At 40.2% G+C, this 7,105-nt stretch overlaps 1 pseudogene; it reads right to left on the bottom strand.

The window, feature by feature from the left end:
• Nucleotides 1-6,087: 6,087 nt before the first annotated feature.
• Gm52744 lies at nucleotides 6,088-6,551 on the bottom strand (annotated as a pseudogene).
• Between the last annotated feature and the right edge of the window lie 554 nt (nucleotides 6,552-7,105).

The raw sequence follows: 7,105 nt of genomic DNA, 5'->3' as shown, positions 1-7,105 counted from the left end.
AACCAGAATAGTTTGTGTGTGTGTGTGTGTGTGTGTGTGTGTGTGTGTGTTCTCTGTCTTTAAAATCTCCTTGTAATATGTATTCAGGGCTGCTCTGTGGGAGGTGTTTCTCTTCAGACTGTCATCAGTTTCTCAGTAGTCTCTAGGTTTTAACACATAACAATAATATGATGAGACTTTTTTCTTTAATTTTGTCTGATTTTTTAAAAAAAAAATTTTAGCTTTTTTTTTTTTCCGAAATGCCACCTGTATCAAGGGTAGCATCCCTTTTCCCAGCTTTGAAAAATTTTCTAATAATTTTATTTAACATGTTTTCTATGATTTTAGAATGTAATTATTTTTCTATGTGCATAATACTCAGATTTTTGTCTCTTAGATTTGTATTTTCATATAATGTATCTTAAACTACCAGTCCACACTTCTAATTTAATCCTATGTGCTCTTGTGGGAAATTTTCAGAAATTACACTTTGTTGTCAGGTTCAGTTACTCTGTCTTCTCTTTGAGCAATTCTATTGATGGGGTTTTCTTAGGAGGTTTTTGATTGAATTGTTTGTTTTTGTTTTTAGTTTTCCTTTCAACATTTCTTATATCTTGTGTTGAGTTCATTGTTTTATTTAGCTTTTTAATCTCTTGTTGGAATTCTTGCAAAAAATTATTTTCTTCTTTGATTTCTTTGAATATATTCTTATTTAATTTGAGTTCCATGGGTTTTAAAAACCTAACTCACTTTCATTAGAGGCCACTCTGAGATCAATAGTTTTGAAGAAGTTAGGTTTTCTGTTGTTTGTTCATGTCGCTGATTGATTGGTTGAGATTTTTGTTTGTTTGTTTGCTTGTTTGTTTTAGTGGTTGTTGTTTATATATTGCTTTAGGGTTTCTACAGTTGGGCTTACTTTATTGCTTAGATTTATTTTCAGAAATATAGCTTCAGTATTTTTAAAACATAGAAAGAGCATGTATTTATTAATTTTGCCATTTAGAGGATACATATTTGCCATAGTATCTATGTGGAAGTCAAAGGAAAAGTTGCCAGAATATGTTTTTTTTTAATAATGCAGGCTCCTGGGAATGAATTCAGGTTGCTTTGTAGAATCCAAAATAAATTCAAGACCACCTAGCCCCTTCCCCTCTGAAGGGACTTCATAAACATAGCCATCAAAATAACTGAGTCTACAGGTGCCAAAACAAAATGAGCTGTTCTCACAAAAATAACCATAACAAGATTAGCAGTTCCCAGAGAAATTTCCCCTACCCTGCCCCTCACTGAATTCTGAGAAAAACCACAAACTGCCCTGACCTTGCTAGAATTCCCTGTGATGATAATAGCTGTGACATTAATAGCTGACCCATAAGTTCAAAATCAACTGCTGCTTTTCTGACCAAATCATAATACCCCACCATAAGGACAGGCAAAGTGAGTCACTAGGCCAAAGGTAGTCACCCTATTCAACCAACCAATGTCTGAAAAGGTTACTTGCTACACCAATGACAATAAGCCAGCTAGCCCTGTTGCCTAAATCTGCCACTTACAAGGTATAAAAAGTGTGTTCTTTGTTTGTTCTGAGTCTCTTCTCTGGCCTGTGTACTGGGGGTGGGGTGGGGTGGGGTCCCTAATACGTTAGATCAATAAAAATCCTCTTGCCGTTTGCAGTAATGGCAGTCTCTGTGGTCTTTGTGAGTGAGGGTCTTTTGATGGTCTCCAACAGCTTAACTTTGCAGCTAATATATTTACAGCTCATCTATCTCACCATACAAGCATCATACTAGACAATTAACATTGGTCCCTTTCATGTCAATAAATTTTGTAATGTATTTTATATAGAGAAATTTTAACCCAGAAACATGGCTACTCTGATACCATCCAAAGAAGTCTATGTGATCTGGTTGGAATACAGACACTCCAGCATAGAAGTATATAACTTTAATTCTTCTGTCTGTAATTCTTTAGGAATAGCCCATTCAGTCAGTCAACAACTTCTCCAGTGCAGGACTGAGGATTGAAAAGAAAAAGGCAATTAGGCAATGCTGTAGCATGACCCCAGTCAATTCTGAGACTGAAGCCAGGTTTATTTTTACCAATCCACTTTTATACAATTTTAATTACAGGCAAATATTAAGGACGAGTGATACAATAAGGAACTAGCAAGGCAACAAGCAAAGTCCAGCGATTACTCCCATGACAGTTGTTTCCAAAGGTTTGTAAGAATGACCAAAATACCTGAGCCCACTTCCTTGTCCAAGCCCAAAATCTGATTCTTGCCTGAAGCCTATTTCTTTTGTTTCACCCTAAGATTAAAATTCCTACCTGAACCTACTTCCCTATTATAGCCTAAAGTTAGATTCTTGTCTGAACTTAATTCCTTGTCATGCCCTAGTGTCAGATTCCTGCCTGAAGCCCATTTCTTTGTCCTTGGCCAATGTCAGATTCCTGCCAAGTGGTCTCCCAAAGGCTCTCCACATAATCCAAAACAATAACATCTATTTCTGGGGAAGACAAACTGACAAATCAGAGAAAGAGTTAGACAATGAGTTAGATAGACACCCAACTCTCTTGAGAACAGCACAGGAGAGAGAGGCTGTTTAAGAGCAGAATAGGGAGAAAGAGTTGGAAGTCAGTGAGGTGAGTGCAGTTCAGTGGAGTTGAGTTTGTTTGTGAGTTTATGCAGTTCAATGGAGATCATCCAAGACAGTTGAAGCCAGAGAATAAGAAGCCAGGAGTTTAGAGAAAAAAAAAATTGCTAGATGTAGTTTTAGGTGAAGCAGAACAATTTATTGAGAAGCTGAGAGAAGCCAGATTGAATCAGGCAGCTTGGAGAGAAGTTTGAGCACTAACAGCTGAGATAAACCAACTAGCTAGAGTTCACAAAAATTAGAGTGAGCGTATTCAGCAGTAAGCCTCTGAGATGACATTTTCTCCAGATGAATAAAAGTTACTTTTACATAGAAGTACTTTGTACAGATTCTGAAAAATTTTTGTTGACTAGTGATCTAATTCTCAGCTTCCTCCTTGGTAATCTCTGTTTCTCAGCTCTAGCCATTTTCAAAGTAATGTTAAGAACAAAAGCAAGAGCTAGGAGTTATTATTTGCAAAATATCAGTATTGTAATTTTAGTAATTTTAAATTCTAGCTACAACTTAATAAGTGAATAGAAGAAATGAGAAAATTCTCCATCATCATATGATTTTTCTTGCCTATGGAATATTCAAGTAAAATATACTGGAATCATCAATGAAGTTTGGAATTAAAATTAAAAGAATGTGATATGTCTCATGGGAATTCTCCTGACATACAGTTTAAAGCTACAGTGTTCACCATATGGATTATAAGCCCTTTGGGGGTGGTCACATATCAGGTATTCTACATAGCAGATATTTACATTGAAATTCATAACAGTAGCAAAATTAAAATTATGAAGTAGCAAAAACATAATTTTATGGTTGGGCAGTCAACAAAACATGTGGAACTGTATTAAAAGGTTGCAGCATTAAGAGACTTGAGAGCCACTGATTTAAACAATGATGCACAAATGCATTTTAGAAAAAGTGGGATAAACAACCATATTTTATTGTGTGTTCATGTTATATAACTTTGCTGAAATAAGTTTTGTCTCTTTTAAGCACAAGAAATCTCAGTTACAATGGTTTTTAAACATGTACCCCTACATATCATCTCTGGGAAAAGGGGAACTTTGAAAAATATAATAAGCATCCTATCATCTCTCCTACACTGAGAATTTTCCCCTGGATATTTTTTACATCATATTTCAGGAAGATAAAAAAATATGTATCTGTTCATTGAAACTTTAGGCAAGAAAAGTTGGATTCTGAGATTGAGTCAATTGTCCGCAATTGTCCATAGGCAGTTTCTTTCAGGGTTGATAAATAGTGTACTTTTCTTTGCATCAAGAGGTTTGGGCAAGAGGTTGTCTTTAGTGTGTGTCTGTGTGTCTGTGTGTGTGTGTGTGTGTGTGTGTTGTTGTTGTTGTTGTTGGTGGTGGTGGTGGTGGTGGTGGTGGTGGTGGTGGTGGTGGTTTTGTTTCTTTCTTCTTTTCCTTTTTTTTTCCTCTGAGGGAGCAAACTGAGTTAATGGAAATCATAAACTTAATCCTAGATGAGCTGAATTAGGATTCAGTTCTAATAACTCTGGCATTTGGTATTTTCATAGAGTTTCAATCTGTCAGTGAGTAAGTGAATTTTTTTAATGCAATTATTAGGTTTATTTTACAAGCTTGTCTTTTCTCTCAGTAAGACAGACACAATGTAGGTTGTCATGGCAGATCCCTCATCCTTAGGAGGTGGGTGTTCAGTGTGAGTGCATGTCTTACAGAACAAGCTCCTATAGGACAATGGCTATGGACCATTGTTTCAAACCCCTCTCGGTCAAGTACACCAAAAGAAGCGCATCTTTGTGAGTCTGGTGTGTGGGCCTTAGAAGTTGCCCTGCACCTGGTGTCATCCTGGTGTCACCCAGGACAGGAAGAGTAGAACAGTGGCTTTATAAATATTGGTGGGACAGACATTGCTAGGTGACCTCTGAAAATGTGACATCTCATCACTCTCAACCACAGGAGTGACAGTACTGAATGGGAATAGACTCACTCAGGGGACTGGAGAGATGGTCCAGTGGTTAAGAACAGAGACTGCTCTTCAGGACCCGGGTTCAACTCCCAACAGCCACATGGCTGCTTGAAACCATCTGGAACACCAGTTCTCAGGGATCTGACACCCTCACAGAACACTGAAGCACATTTTAAATAAAATATTTCAGCCACTGAACTTGAGGAAAGTCACTCTCTGCAGGCCATATCACTGAATTGAAAGTCCAATACCATCTTCAATGTCAGGTAGGTGACAAGCAGGCTGAGGTGACCTCCTACAGGGAAAAGCCCAGTTCTCATAGCTTGAATCTAGCTGGAATTCCTGTCCTGCCCTCTTATGTGGTGGCCCAGGCATGAGTATTCTTGAAGATCCTGAATTTGAAGCCAGCCTGGTCTACAGAGGGAATTCAGGACAGTCACATCTGCCCTGCCTGCACACCTAAGCAGTGAGTTTTGGTAGTGTTGGTCTTCAACCTTCTGCAGTACACACAGTAAAGACAGGGGTAAGGTGCCAAGGCATGAATTCTAGGAGCTGTCTTCAATCAGCCCACCACCTCTGGACAGTCCAAGTGCCAATAAGTCCCTCAGCCACAGGACAAAATCTTCTTCCCTTCAGGAGTTAACTTTGGGTAGGGTTGAGCTATAGAGCCTGGAAATCAGGCTCATCAGGAGAAGCAAGTTGGGGCCTGCCTCTCCTCTAGCTCTAGGGGGTTCCTGGAGAAGAATGTGGAAGGAAGTGTTCCTTGGCCTGACTGTACACAAGTCTAACCACGCCTGCTTTCTAGGCTTTCTTCCCACCTCCCCTTTTCCTAGAAGGCAGTTTTCTGTCTTGTATCTCTCTAAGAGTCCAATGCTTAATCAAGTTCTGGTCTCCCAGGAAAGCAGGTCACAGGACTAATATAGGATTGCAGGAGCTTTCCAGTTCATTCCTTTAGTGCCACAAGGTATCAGGAAGATGATGGTCTAAGCATTCATTCCTATCTTGGATGCTCTATCCTCCCAGCAGGTGGTCAGTGCAGTCATTCACCACTGGAAGAAGCTGGAAGTGGTTCCTCAACTTCTGAACTTCAGTCTCCATCATGACTTAGCAAACAGCCGTGGAAACTCAGTACTTGTGTTGTTTGCACTGCTATAGAGGTACAGTGAGGTCCACTCTGCATAGGTATGGTCAGAAGATGGCCCAGAGTCTGCAGTTCAGTCTTCAATCTCTTCCAAGCACTGAAGTGCTTCTGTAGGATGGCAAAGCGAGCTGTGCAGTCAAGATTGGCAGTTCACTATCAAAGATCTCTACCACAGGCACCCCCAATTCTTAAAAATGTCAAAAGGCTTTAGTGTATGACAGAGATTATGGATGCTGAGGTCTCATGACAAAAGGGGAGGGGGCGGCAGTATATAAAAACAATAAATCAAAGGACAAGAGATATGATGGGATAGGCAGGCATTCCAGGGTCCTGAGCTTGACCCAAGAGGTTTATGTGAGGAGTAGCTCAAAGGGTTGCATAGGCAGTCCCTCTCATCTGGCCAGTGGGTCTATCAGGCCTGAGGTTGTAGGAAGGAGGTGGTTCTGTAGGAGTTGACTTCAGAACAACCTGACTGGTGGGGGATCCAAGGAGGTAACTCAAATGCTCTCTAGGGGAGCAAAGGAGGGCAGTTCTGGAGGTGTCTGATGATCCACTCTTCTGATGTCATGTTGTAGCTCTCTCTGCTTGTGACAGGAGTGCCTCACTAGGTCACAGATGAGCAAAAGGGGTAAAATGACTCATATGATCATGAATGCAATCCTGACCTTTCTTTTCCAGGAAGCATTCACTGTCACAGCATCTGAATCCTCTGGGGCAGTTCAAGATGGCACTTGTGTTTACAGCCTCATTGGCACTTACTTTTTGGAGACTAGAAGGCAGGCCAAAGATCAAGGTGAGTGCATCATGGAACCAGGTATCCTGCATCCTGGCAAGGGGGCCACTGAGCTTCAGTGTGTAAGGACAGAGTGACAGGGCAAGACCTTTCCAACTTTTCTCCTGCTATGGGTCCCAGTCTCAGGATAGGGGCAGAGTAAACACACTGAAGTTGGGTAGGACCAGGGCTTCCAGCTAAACAGAAGCTCAGGGAAGAAAAGTGGAAGGGAGCTGGCCTTGCTTGAGTTTGAGGAATTGGGAATTGGAAGGTTAGAAGAGATTGATTTGTCAACTTTGTAAGTTGAATGGAGCAGAGTACTCTAGGAGGTGAATTCTTCATCTGTGAAACATTCTTAACTGTTTAAACAAACATGTAAAAAGATTTACTTTCAGTATATTTTTCTAATATGTATGTGTGACCATGTGACTGAATGCCACACGTGTCCATTTGTGTCCTGTAGAGGCCTAAAGAGTGTGTCAGATATCTTGCTACTGGATTTAAATGGTTGTTTATTGATGCTACTAGATTAAGTGGTTATTAATGCTAATGGATTTAAACGGTGCTGGGAATATGACACTGGCTCTTCTGGAAAAGCAGAAAGTGCTGTTA

The sequence above is a fragment of the Mus musculus genome, chromosome 4 (genome assembly GCF_000001635.26).
Source record: "Mus musculus strain C57BL/6J chromosome 4, GRCm38.p6 C57BL/6J".
Taxonomy (NCBI): domain Eukaryota; kingdom Metazoa; phylum Chordata; class Mammalia; order Rodentia; family Muridae; genus Mus; species Mus musculus.
The sequence above is the reverse complement of the archived record's forward strand: the minus strand, read 5'-3'. Positions and strand labels throughout refer to the sequence as shown.